The sequence below is a fragment of the Fukomys damarensis genome, unplaced genomic scaffold (assembly GCF_012274545.1).
Source record: "Fukomys damarensis isolate Sample0158 unplaced genomic scaffold, DMR_v1.0_HiC HiC_scaffold_30, whole genome shotgun sequence".
Taxonomy (NCBI): domain Eukaryota; kingdom Metazoa; phylum Chordata; class Mammalia; order Rodentia; family Bathyergidae; genus Fukomys; species Fukomys damarensis.
In genome coordinates, this window is record NW_022900942.1 from 43,942,379 (window position 1) to 43,957,563 (window position 15,185).

Sequence of the window (15,185 nt, forward strand, 5' to 3'; positions counted from 1 at the left end):
GTCAGTTGGCAAGCTGTGCCTGATCCTATTGGGCTGCTGAATGTATCAATTGGGACAAAGAGTGGTGATTGATTTAAAAAGAGTTGTTCTCTGATATTATGAAAATGAGGATGTCTATGAGTCATTAAAAACTCAAAAGCTAAAACGCAACTATATTAGGAAGATTTAGGTAATACCCAGAAATTAAAGAAGGACAACCCAACAATAAAAATAAAAAAAAGAAAACACTTAAGCAAGACACAAAAACAGATTTCCAGTTCACCAATGGCAGATAGTAGGACAAATGAGGATGAAAAGTCTGATAGTGAACCAACAGGACTCCCTGGACCCATAGCACAGGAGGTAACAAAATTGATCAATCAGGCTCTAGAAAAATTCAAATCAGAAATAATTTCCCAGCTAGCCAGAGAGATGATGAGCAAAATAGAAGTCATGATTCGAGACTCTAGAGCAGAAACTGAGAAAAAAATAGATGAGCTCAAGACTGTGATAGAAGCCATGAAGACTCAGCATAAGAAAGACATGGAAACAATGAATGCCCAACAGAGGAAAGAAATGGAATCCATAAAACAGATTCAAACAGATATCCAGGAGATTAAAAACTCTATTGAAAGTGTACGAAACAGAATAAAAGATTGCGAAGATAGAATTTCAGATATAGAAGATAGGATAGCAGTCAGTGACCGTGAAAAAAGAGGTCTATTAAAAACAGTAAGGGATCATGAGAAATCAATCCAACAACTCCTAGACGATACAAAGAAAAATAACATAAGACTGATAGGAATTCATGAAAAAACAGGAGAAAACACAAATGATATAAAAAAGCTCTTCACAGAATTAATGACAGAAAACTTCCCAAACAGAAGGGAAGAATTAGACATACAGATAAGTGAGGCATATAGAACCCCAACTAGCCACGATCAAAAAAAATCTACACCTAGACATATAATAATCAAGATTCCAGAAATCCAACAGAAAAACAAAATACTACAAGCAGTAAGAGAAAAGAAACAAATCACATGCAAAGGGAAGCCCATTAGAATCACAGCAGACTTTTCAACACAAACCCTTAGGTCAAGGAGAGCCTGGAGTGAGGTATTCCAAGTCCTAAAAGAAAAGAATCTCCAACCTAGACTTTTGTATCCTGCAAAACTCTCTTTCAAAATAGATGGGGAAATAAAATACTTCCACGACAAAGAGCACCTGAGAAATTTCATGAACACCAAACCAGCACTGCAAGGAATTCTAAACAATATCCTAGAAAAGGACAACGAAATTCACAATAACATGAGGCCCCACAGACCAAATCAAATAGGCAGGGCAAGAAACTAAAAGGAGATGGGAGAAAAAGTAAAAAGAGTCAACAAAAGGACAATAACATGACAAGAATAAGTCAAAATATATCAGTTCTAGCCATCAATGTTAATGGCCTCAATTCACCAATCAAGAGAAACAGATTGGCAGAATGGATTAAGAAGCAAAATCCAACAATATGTTGTATACAAGAAACACACCTAGTGCAAAAGGAATTCCATAGACTGAAAGTGCAAGGATGGAAAACAATTCTCCATGCATCAGGAGCCCAGAAAAAAGCAAGGGTAGCAATCTTATTCTCAGATAAAGTAAATTTCAAACCAAAACTCATTAAGAGAGACAAAGAAGGACACTACATCCTTGTAAAGGGAACAATTCAAGAGGAAGAGTTGACAATCATAAACATATATGCACCAAATACAAATGACCCAAACTATATAAAACAAATATTAAGTAACATGAAAAACCAAATAAGCACTAATACAATTGTAGTGGGGTATTTTAATACCCCACTATCACAAATTGACAGATCATCTAGGCAGAAAATCAACAATGAAATAATAGAACTGAACCAAGCTTTGGAACACATGGACTTAATAGATGTTTATAGAGTATTCCACCCCTCAAAATAAGAATATACATTCTTTTCGGCTGCATATGGATTATTCTCCAAAATAGACCACAAACTGGCTCACAGAACAGGTCTAAATAAATGCAAAAAAATTGAAGTCATCCCCTGTATATTATCAGATCATAGTGCAATCAAACTGGATGTCAATAGCACAACAAACTATAGAAACTTCACAAGCACATGGAAACTGAACAACACTCTCCTAAACAATCAATGGATTACAGAGGAAATTAAAGAAGAAATTAGACATTTTTTACAAATAAATGAGAATGCCAATACAACATACAGGAATCTTTGGGACACAATGAAAGCAGTTCTACGTGGAAAATTCATAACATTGAATGCCCACACTAGGAAAACAGAGAGGGCTCAAATAAACAACTTAACGATGAAACTCAGACTCCTAGAAAAACAAGAGCAAGAAAAACCCAAAGCTCAAAAAAGAGAGGAAATTATAAAGATCCCAGCAGAAATCAATGCAATTGAAACTAAGGAAATGATAAAAAAAATAAATGAAACAAAGAGCTGGTTTTTTGAAAGAATAAATAAAATCAACAAACCTTTAGCTAATCTTATGAAAAGAAAGGAAAGAAAAGGCTCAGATCCATGCAATCAGGAATGAAAAAGGCAAAGTCACAACAGATCCAAAAGAAATCCAGAGGATCATGAACACCTACTTTGAGAAACTGTACTCTAATAAAATGGAAAACACAGAAGAAATGGACAGATTTCTAGATACTTATGAATTACCAAAGTTGAACGAAGAAGATAAAACCATTTTAAACACCCCAATCACAATCAGTGAAATTGAAAATGTAATTAAAAACTTACCAACAAAGAAAAGCCCAGGCCCTGATGGATTCACTGCTGAATTTTACAAGACATTTAAAGAAGAACTACTACCTTTACTCTTAAAAGTTTTCAATGAAATTGAAAGGGAAGCTAGACTTCCAAATTCATTCCTGGAAGCAAGCATCAGTTTGATTCCCAAACCAGGGAAAGATACAACTAAAAAGGAGAACTACAGACCAATCTCCTTAATGAATATAGATGCAAAAATCCTTGATAAGATACTAGTAAACGGAATACAGAGGATTATTAAGAAGATCATCCATCCTGACCAAGTCAGATTTATTCCAGTGACGCAAGGGTGGTTGAACATATGAAAGTCAATAAATGTAGTACATTATAATAACAAAGTCAAGGACAAAAACCACATGATCCTCTCAATAGATGCAGAAAAAGCATTTGATAAAATTCAACACCCATTCATGATAAAAAACATGCAAAAAATTGGAATAGATGGTTTATACCTCAATTTAATAAAGACTATCTATTGAAAACCATCAGCCAACATCATATTGAATGGCCAAAAACTGAAAACCTTCATGTTAAAATCAGGAACAAGACAAGGATGCCCACTATCACCACTTCTCTTCAATATAGTTCTGGAAACATTAGCCACAGCAATTAGACAAGAGAAAGAAATTAAAGCAATAAAGATAGGAAAGGAAGAAGTTAAACTATCATTATTTGCTGATGATATGATACTCTACATTGAAGATCCAAAAAACTCCACCAAAAAACTTCTAGACTTAATTGACAGATTCAGTAAAGTATCTGGATACAAGGTGAATACCCAAAAATCAATAGCCTTTCTATATACACAAAACAGACACACAGAGAGAGAAATAAGGGAAAAAATTCCTTTTACAATAGCATCCAAAAAAATGAAGTATCTAGGAATCAATCTAACAAAAGAAACAAAACATCTCAACACTGAAAACTACAGCACTCTGAAAAAAGAAATTGAAGAGAATATAAAAAAATGGAAAGATATCCCCTGCTCCTGGGTAGGAAGAATCAACATAGTGAAAATGGCCATACTACCGAAACTGCTATATACATTCAATGCAATGCCAATTGAAATTCCAACACTATATTTCACAGAACTAGAAAAAAGAATCCAAAAATTCATTTGGAACCACAAGAGACCTAGAATAGCAAAAGCCATTATAGGCAACAGTCACATGGCACCAGGTGTAACAATTCCCAATTTGAAACTATACTACAAAGCCACTGTGATAAAATCAGCATGGTACTGGCAAAGAAATAGGCCTGAGGATCAATGGAACAGACTGGAAGACACAAAAACAAATGCAGATGTACTCAGCTACCTCATCTTCGACAAAGGAGCTCACCATCCTCAGTGGAGGAAAGATAGCCTCTTTAATAAATGGTGTTGGAAAAACTGGATATCAACCTGCCACAGATTAAAATTAGACCCTTATCTTTCGCCATGCACTAAATTAAAATCCAAATGGATTAAAGATCTAAATATTAAAACAGAAACATTAAACTTGCTGGAAAGTAAGTTAGGCAGAACTCTGGAAGACATTGGTATAGGAAAAGACTTTATGAACAAATCCTCAGTAGCACGGGAACTAGCAGAAAGAATCAACAACTGGGATCTCATCTTACTAAAAAGCTTCTGTACTTCAAAAGAAACCATTAGCAGAACTAAGAGACAATCTACAATGTGGGAAAAAATTTTTACCAGCTGTACCTCAGACAAAGGACTATTATCAAGGATATATAAAGAACTCAAAACAATCAGTCCCCCCAAATATAAAGACCCGATTCAAAAATGGGCATCCGAAATGAACAGACATTTCTCAGACAAAGAAGTAAAAGCAGCAAGAAAATATATGAAAAAATGTTCCACATCACTGGTCATTCGAGAGATGCAGATGAAAACAACACTGAGATTCCACCTCACCCCACAAAGAATGGCTGCTATCAAGAAATCACACAATAACAAATGTTGGCGGGGTTGTGGGGAGAAAGGAACCCTTCTCCATTGTTGGTGGGAGTGCAGACTAGTGCAACCACTATGGAAATCAATATGGAGATACCTCAAAGAGCTTGGACTGGAGGTTCCATTTGACCCAGCCATCCCTCTGCTGGGTATCTTTCCAAGAGAACTAAAAAAATCCTATCACAGAGAAGTATGTGCACCCATGTTTATAGCAGCACAGCTTGTAATAGCTAAATCTTGGAAACAGCCCATTTGCCCATCCGTTGGAAACTGGATAAAGAAGTTGTGGTTTTTCTATAAAATGGAATATTACTCAGCCATAAAGAATGAGAAAATAGATTCATTCATAGGAAAATGGATACATATTGAAGATATACTCCTAAGTGAAATAAATAAGTCACACATGTGTAAAGACCAAATAGTTTCTCTGGTGTAAATAATCTGCAACAATGCATAAGATTCTAATAAGATTACTGACATTTAGAAATGGGAAGAAAGGAGCTAAAGGTGTAGGGAAGGTGGGATGGGTAGGGGAAGAGTAAAAAGGGAAAAGAAAAAAATGTGAGAGAATGAAAAGATGAAAATAAAGTGTTTGTAGATGGGGAGGGGAGGAGGGGGTGAAGGGAGGGCAGAGGTAAGGGGAAAAAGTGAGAATCAAGTCTCGTCATGTAGAGGTACAAGATCCAACAATGAATGTAACTGTACTGTATCCCTAAAATGTACGAATAAACTCAACTAAAGCTGAAAAAAAAAATAATCACAACCATTTGCTCCCACAATGCACAGGTAAACCAAGCATGCTGTAAGCTTCTGTTCATGTGAGTGGTTGACTGCTAAAGCATACTGTAATTTAGTCTATGTTTAATACAGATTGCTACGAGGAGAAGTATATTCCTGAGCTGTAAATGAGCTGGTACTTGAGCTAAGTTAATTCTTGGAAGTAGAATTTTATTAGTATGATTTGATTGCTATGGAGAAAATTTGACAAGTGACTATTAGAAAGAGATGGCTTAAAAATATATGTACAAGACTAGATAAAAATAGGGAGAAGGAAAAAGGCCTAGAACACATTCAATACACAAGATCTTATAAATTGAAAGCTCCAATTGGGTGTCAATTTCCACCATTTGGAGGGGCAAAAAAAAGCTAAGCAGGCCTTTGAAAAACAAAATGCATTTATGCAGTGTAAAAAGAGAAAGAGATATCTCTAAAAGAACTAGGGGTGTAATGAAAATTGAAACACCTAGAACAGAGGTAAATATAGCACATTTTGAAAAGAGCTACCATAATGTTATTTGAGGTTGGAATTTATCACTGGGCTCCATTTTCTGCAAACAACAAATGAGTGAGCTTCACATCTAACAACAAAGGCATAGTGCCAAAGAACATTAGATTGACAGCTATTTTTAGGTCATTTAAGAATGCTTCTAAATCCCAGGTGAGAGTTGACTCATAATTTTACTTGTAGACTATCAGGAATACTGCAGTATAGTGGAAGAGCAAGTAGTCCACTGCTTCTTTTCTAGAAGGGAATGTTTACTTTAGTTGTCATTCCCCTCTCTCAAAACTGCATATTCTTTGTGAGTGGACTGCATAATTTGACTTTTGGCAAAGGCAAAAATTTATATGTGGATCTGATGTAGAGATCTTAGCTTTTATTATTGGATGGGAGTGTTGTGGTTTCTTCCATGAGATGAGTTGAATCTTTATTTGATGGTAAGAGTGTTGTTCAACATCCATTCTGCCATGCTCTGTCTCTCTGTCTCTCTCTCTCTCTCTCTCTCACGTGTCTGTCTGTGTGTGTGTGTGTGTGTGTGTGTGTGTGTGTCTATACTTCTAATCCATCAGCCCTATTAGACTTTGGTGCCCTACCCCGTGAGATTATCATTCTCTTTTCATTGAGGTAAACTTCAGCCATGTGAATTGCTTTGACTATTAACTTGAGAACAGATGTGACATTTCATTTCAGGGGAGATGTCTGAGCACACTTCACCAGAGTGTCTTTCTCTAGTGCAGGACCAGAAATTTCTCCCAGAAGCTGTTCCATTACTCTAGATGTTAGAGTGCAACTGACAGTTGTTGCAAATAACTTATGTATATAGAGCACCTTTTAAACACCTAAATCCTGAATGTAAAAAGCTATTTTCTTTCCAGTCCATATTTCAATCTATTCATCTTTAATAGGGTAACTGATTACAAAACATTGATTTATTGTCTATGTTCTTTGACTTATAATTACTAAGAATAAATTATGCTGCAATGTGTCAATAATTAATTATTTTATTACCGAATAGTATCCTCTTGTACGATGTGCTAAATTTGTTCATCTGATGATACACATTTTTTGTGTTTATTCAACTTTGTGTATTAAAATAAAGTTACAATAAAATTTATATATGGTTTTATATGGACTTTTATTTTCATGTCACAATATCTAGAAATAGACTAGTTGAATCAGATGGCAGATATATTTTTTCCTTTTTTTAGAAACTGAAACATTTTCATAGTGCTTCTGGTGGATTTATCTTTGATTTTCCCAGGAGCACTGCTAAAGACTTCTGATTCTTCATGTCCCCATTAATACCTGGTATGACCATTTCTTGATTCTAAGTGTGATGGTGGGTAGTAGTAATTCATTGCTTAATGTAATTTTGTAATAATTGATTATGTTGAACATCATTTATTTAAATCTGTGGAGTATTTATTACATTATTTATTTTCTTGTTATTTAGTTTTCAAAGAATTTTATATTTTAGAAATACATGTCTTTTTGAAAAAAACACGTTGGCATATATTTTGTATCTAGGACTATTAGTTTTGTTTTTAGAACAATATTTTCATAAAGGAAAAGCTATCAATTTTAATGAAGTTTAATTTATATTAATTTAACTTATCATTATTGTGTGTTTTTAGCTAAGAAACATTTACTTAACTCATTGCTGCAAATTATTGTTCATCCTTCACATGCATTATATTTTAGTCTTTATTTAGGTGAATGATTCACTTTTTTGTATGTCATTCAAAGAATAGCTTATGGTTCAGTATTTTTGCATTAATACACATTCATTCTGACATTCTGACAGCAGGAAGAACCATTCATTCTTCAGTGGTAAGCTTTTATAGGATGGCCAAAATTCAGTTGTCATGTGTGTGCAGGCCTATCTCTTAACACATATTTCTATGTTGTCACCAATAATACATTGTATGAGTTGTGGTAGCTTTATAACAAGTTTTGATATTAAGTAGCATTAATCTCCAAATATTTTTTTAAAATTCGTTTTGGCTCCTGGGTATCCATTTTACTTCCACAGATACAGCTGATAATCATCTAAAACAAAGAAACTCCAAATGGTACTGGCATTTTGACTGGGACTATACTGAATCTAGAGATAATTTGAGAGCTAAAATTTAAAACAACATTGAGACTTGCAATCCACAAACAAGATGCAGATCATCTTTGGTTGAGAAATTTCTTGATTCTTCTTAGCAAAATTTTCATGCTTACAGTGTGTAGTTTTACATATCTTTTATCAAATTTATTGCCTCTACTTCCATTTTTTGCGGGGGTACTGGGGATAGAACTTGGGTCCTTGCATTTGCAAGGCAGGCAGTGGATGCACTGAGCTAAATCCCCTGCCCTCTATTTCCAATTTTAAAGATGTTTTAAAGTATAAGTAATTGGAATTTTTCTTCATTACTAATATGTAGAAAAGCAGTTAAATTTTGTATGTCAGTTTTAATTCCTGTAACTGTCTTAATCTCATTTAATAGTTCTACTATTTTTATGTACTAATATCAAGTTTCTCCCTACACAAGTCTTCTGTAAGCCAAAATGTATTTGCTTACACATTTCCAGTGTGGCTATATATATATTCTTTAATACATATTTTTTTCTTGCCGTATCTCAATGGATAGAAATTCTGCTACATGCTGAATAGTATAGTGACAGTCCACATTTGGGGGGTTTGGACATAGGAAGAAAGCATTAGTTTTTAAATATTAAGTAAAGTCTTACCTTTATTTTTTTTAGCTACTTGTCATTAAGTAAAGGTTACTCTTCTTTAGTTTAGAATATTGAGAGTTTTTATCACATATATAAAATTTTAATATATTCTGAAATAATTATTTTGTAAGTTTTTCAAATAAATTGATTGATTTTTCCAATGTTTTTAAAATTCTGAATTCTAGGAATGTACTCCACTGGTTATGATATATTTTCCTTTGCATATGTTTTTGTTATGATTTGATAAATTTAGTTCAGAATATTTTAAACTATGTTCATGAAAGATATTGTTCTATATTTTAATTTATGGATGATGTCATTGTGTAGTTTTACTAAGAGAGCAATTCCAGCTTCATAAAATAAATGGTAAGTTATTCTCTATTTTTTTCTGGAAGATTTTGTGTACTATTCATGGTATATCTTTCATAAAAGCTTTGTACAGTTGCTAGTGAAATCTGAAATGGGGCATTGTTTGAAATATAGACAAACTACAAATTCAATTTATTTAATGGAGAAAGCATTATCATCTGGTTATTCCTTTTCCTTTTTTGGTTTAAAGTAGGCATTGTTATTTTGTATTTTTCATGAAGTTTTCTTTCCTTTGTTGTTGCATTTACTGGCCTAAAGTCATTCATTGCATTCTCTATCATTTTATATAGTAATTACATTATCCATATTTATAGTTACCCATCTTTGATATTAATAATTTGTGTCTTTTCTATTTTTTTCAGATTAAAATTGCTAGGCACGTATAGAAGTTTTTTTTTTCTCCTTAAAAATACTCAAATTTTGGTTTTATAGATATATCTCTATTGTTTTTTATTTTGATTTTATTTCTGTTTGCCTCTATGTTGTTTTTTTCTGCTAACTTTCCCTTTAAAGCATTCTTTCATCCTATTTCCTAGGTAGGTAATTTAAATCAGTGTTTTGAGATTATTATTTTTGTACATCACTGTGTATTCAATTAATAATATACATTTCCCCATTTTAACATGTTTTTGCTATTTGAAATTTCAAATTTGATTTTTAAAAATACAGTCTTTTAGCTGGGTGTGGTGGCTCATGCCTGTAATCCCAGCACTTGGGAGGCTGAGGCAGGAGGATTGCTGTGAGTTTGAGACCAGCCTGGGCTATGTAGTGAGTTCCAGGTCAGTCTCAATTACATACTGAGAAGTGGTTTCTCTGCCTGCCTTGCAAACACAAGGTCCCGAGTTCAATCCCCAGTACCAAAAAACAAAAACAAAAACAAAAACAAAAACAAACAAACAAACAATCAACTACATAGTGAGACCTTGTCTCAAAAAACAAAACCAAACCAAAAACCCACAAAATAAATAAATAAATAATATAGTATTTTGGCTGGGGATTTGGCTCAGTGGAGCCGCTGTGTGCCTTGCAAGTGCAAGGATCTGATTTCCATCCCTGGTACAAATATTTTTTTTAAATAAATAAATAAAAATAAAATACAGTTTTTTGAGTATACCTATTCTTAATTTTCCACTAGAATTTTTTTCTGGGGAAAAATCTCTGGCATTTTTTCATTTTTCCTTTGTGTAAGAGGTGATTTTTTGTTTGGCTGCTTTTCAGATTTGTTCCTGGAAGGCAAACAAATGAATAATATGAACAGTTTCCTAGTCATGTGACTCCATGAAGCTCTCCATAATTCTTTTGTTTGAGGTTAATTTAGCACCTTGAATTTGTAGCTCCATAATTTTCAATAAATTGGGAAAGTCTAGCCATTAGTTTTATTTTTCAATTTTTTTTTATTTTCCCTTCTCTCTTCCTTTTATAGTGCCATTTTTTTTTGTTTTTTGTTTTGTTTTGCTTTGTTTTCTGCTTAAATATATATTCATAAGGTTGTTAAATGTCATCATTAGATTGTAAGAATTGTAAAGACAAATTTTATGTATTTTTTAGTGATTACACTTAGTACCTATTATTCAGTACACTATTAGTTTGAAAATGGTTAAATCATTAAATAAATTAAATATGACCACACTATTTTAGATTAAAAAATATATTTTTTTTTCTTTTTTAAAAGAATGTATGATAACAAACAGTTCTGCAGAGTACTCATTCAGTGTTTTTAAAGTATTACTAGTATTCATCCAGAAATTCTAGTGTTTAAAGATAAATATACTCATATGTCCATTAGTATTTAGAAATACAGCACTGTGAAAATAGTTACCAAATTGATAAACCTTACCAACTGTATGTAGAAATAAATTAATCTTTATTCTGGATGGGTCATGTCTTAGATTCAGCTTTTCCTAAGAAGTATAAAAATATGCTTTGGTCAAATACTTGAAGAATGCCAGTCATGATAATTCAATATGTATCCAGATTGTGAGAATACTGGTTTATTTTTCTGTCATAAACTCCTCATTTTAATATCAACTTAATATGTTTATGCTATTTATTTAATATAATACTCTCATATACAATAGTCTCACATTATCTGTGGTTTTGCCTTATTGCAATTTAAATTACTGAATTAAATTGTGACCAAAAAAATTAAATAAAATAATTCCAGAAATAATAAATTTTCAAGTTGTAAATTGTACATAATTCTGAGTAACGTAGTAAAATGTTGTGTTGTCCCATTCCATCCCACTTAGGACAAGAATCTTCCTTTTACTAGGATTATGCTATGTATAATCTACCTCCTAATTAGCCGATTGGTATTTGTCTCAGTTGTCAGGTAGATTGCATAATATAAAAACTATTGTGTTCAAATAACCCTTCATTCTAGCTGAATGCTTCATCGTGATACCTATGCTATTACATCACTTCATTTCTTCATGTAGCTATCTTGTCTTCTCATCACCATAAAAAGTCTCAGTACAGTACAATAAGATGTTTTGAGAAAGACTACCCATTCATTTAACTTATTGAGTGTATTATTATCATCATTTTATTTTATTGTTAGCTTTAATCTGGAATCTTAAATTATTAATCAGTCCTTGTCATAACTCTGTACCTATTGGAAAAAAGACATAGTATATGTAGTGTTTGTTACTAAGACAGATTTTAGTTGTCTTGTAGGCTCTTGCAATGTACCTTTTGTGGATAACGAGAAGGTAAGGTATTTAACAAGATTTCCACAGCTGCAGAAAATTTGTTTATTTTGATAATGAGCAAAACATTCTTCCAAAGATAATGTCATGTCACAGCATAGTAACCATGGTGGTTAGACTGGTGGGCAACCTGTGGGTGCTTGGTACTGTTTCTTTAGCTAACAGCAGTAATACATTTACACACTGAGAGAAGGATGACGAGGAAGTCTGGACGACAGCACAAATTGAAGACTGTGGTGCACTCTCTACATTTCTTTCTGACAAGGTCACCTTCAAGGGTGACATTAACAACTTGTTTTCAGTCTAATGACACATTCGTATTAGAGTGTGCAGTGTGCAGTGTCCATTTTTTTCTTCTGTTCTTTGCTGGATGAGATGCTTGATAGGTATCTCCCCAGTAACCTTTCAGAATTCATTTATTTAGATGAATCAAAATAATGAAATGCCAAACAAATTAAGAATGATATTTTTTGCATCAGCTGAAAACAATGTAAATAGCCGGTATGCAGAAGCTCTTTGACATGAATGATCTTTTCATTTCATGGTTTAAAAAGTGAAGAATTTGTTAGTTACTGTTCTTGTGGTTTTGCAGATAGAAAGGCACAGAAATGACTACAAACTGCGAATCCAGTTATCCTCTTCCCTGCAAATCTCATTAGATCTACTATATCCAGGAACATAATAAAAATGCATAACTGGAAGTTTTATTTAAATTTCTAATGACTAAAAGCAAAATGAAAGACAGCTCTACTTTGTTTTCTTTCCTTTTGAAGTTTTCAGCTTGGATTTCAGGAACGTGTAGGTTCTTTTTCCTTCTTGTCTGCTCTTCTCTGTGTGTCCCTAAGAATCCTTCCTGCCTGTGACAGAATGTACCTCATTAGCTGCCCACTACTACATTGCTGGCTGAGGATCCTCTTTTAAGCAAGCTCTCACAGCATATCGTGCATGCACATCCATAGGTGAAATCTCAGTAAACATGCTATGTACTGGGCCCATCGTCTATGCCTCAAATTGCTTAACAGGTATGAGTTTTCAAAATGTCACATAGATTTCTTTAGGCGGGAATTACGTTATATGCTTCTATTATTATAGCAGTTAGCATAACACTGTTTGCACAGTAAATATTCAATTAGAGATATTGAATCAGATGAGTTAAATAGAATTGTTACTTATGACTCGCATGATTCCAAATTGTGTATTTTATTGACAAGAAGACACTATTATGAGTGAAGCCTGATATTTGCTCAAAGGTTGCCAAATGCCATTTTGTCTCGCTTTTCATTTATTCAAGATGGCTCCCAACCTTCTTCCATGTTCAGTGGCTAACTAACGTTGGACTACAACGGAGTAGCATGGGCAGATGAAATGCCATACTCATTATCATGTGTAAATGTCAACAGAGTTCATATTTTAAAAAACACCTTTTAATGTGAGAATAGGCATTGGGCCATGCTTCCTCATGTACCATCTGTCACATCACCTTTGAAGTTCTACTGAATTCTCATCGTTTGATGTCAGTCATCCTTCTACACAAAGGAAGCTGCTACATGCAGCAGCAGCAAAGAGATGAAAGAGTGTGCCTCAGCTACCCTGCACACACTGGAAGTGTATTAATTCAAGAGCTAATATTTACCTCTGACATAGGAAATTAGCCTCTGATTACAGTTTTTCTAGAAGTATATTTGGAGCACATAAACACAACATAGACAGTTATTTTTCTCACGTGATCATTTCAACTATAAACTTTTCTCTTAGATTCTCATTATAGTATGATAGCTGCATTAAAATAATAAGGAAGAAATCGGTAAAGATGGCAAAAACTCTCTATTTGACCAAACCTTAGAGAGACTATTCTGAGACTTTTTAGGACTAGGCCTCATTCTTGAACCCTCTTTAGCCTGCTGAATCCAGAGTAAACAGGAGTAGCTAATTCATTTTGGCTATAACACTCTCTTTTGATATCTGACCATTGTGGCTGCCTTAGTCAGAATTCAAATAAGTCAGGTTAGCAAAAATCCTCCTACTCTGATGTCTGCTTTTAGTAATTTTCCATCCAGTGATTTTCCTCTCTCTGGACTTTGACTATAAATCCACACATGCCCTTGCTCTGCTTGGAGCTGGCAGAGTTCTGTACTGTGATCTGTTTTTCTCTATTGTAATAGCTTCTAAATATTATCCATTTTTGTGTCTTTAGCTACTCTCTGGTTCCAGGTTTTTAAGAAAGCAAATAATCCAATTGCATAGAGGGTGACTTAAGAAAGATATAGTGTATCAGATTAGGACTTACTTTCTAACCATATGTCTGTGATATTAAAATTACATCAACTTGTTGAGGAAAAATTAGATTTTCAAAAATAGAAACGAGTGCTTCATGTTTAACTTTTCTATCAGAAGAGGTACAGTCAATCAGTACATACTCATTTGATACCTACTATACATCACTTGATGTGCTAAACACTAGGTGCAAACAATTAAATACAAGGAAATTCACTCCCATCTATTAACATTTGACCTGGCAATGAACTGAAACATTAAACACAAATAAAACATGCAATTCTTCCAGGAAGTGGAATTATCAGGTGTTACCGGTCTTGATATCACTTTTTGGATGTGATTGAAAGAAAGTTTCCTGGTGGTAGAGGTTACATGACAGATAACTGACATTAAAAAATAGAATGTGATGAGTTAGGGAAAACACAAGGCAAAGAGGAGGGAATGGAGAGCACTGGAATGTAGCAACAAAAGCAGCAAGAGAAACACAGCTGTAAGGTCTGTCCTGGAGATTCTCAAAGCGTGATCATTAGACACACTGTGGATTAGAATCACTTAAAATGGTGAAAAGGGAATGCGTTTAGGTCATCCTTCATTGTACTGAAGAAGCCTCTCTAACTGGAGTATTCAAAAATCGGAAATATAAAGACTTTATCTTATATTTGAATACAAACGGGGGTATTTGAATCTTAGTTGTAATGCCACAGAATGTTTACTTTTATCTTTGAAGTAGTTTAAAGTTACGAACTTCATTGGTTCCACCACCTGTCTTGCAAGCACAAGGATACCAGTTCAATCCCTGGTACCAAAACAAACAAACAAACAAACAAACACAACTAACATTTCCCACATTCATAACTAATTAAGTACACAAAGGGACTCAGAATCTTTAAAGGACTAGTGGATAAACACTATCATTTATGTACGGGTTGGGTGGAGAAGGTAGTCTTCTCTTGGAGGAGAAACAGACCTGTATAGTAACATGGGAGAAATACGAAGGACTAAGATCTTAGGCACGTGCTGGAAAAATTTCTGCAAACACAATTCAGAAGCTACCCCTGAGCTCATATG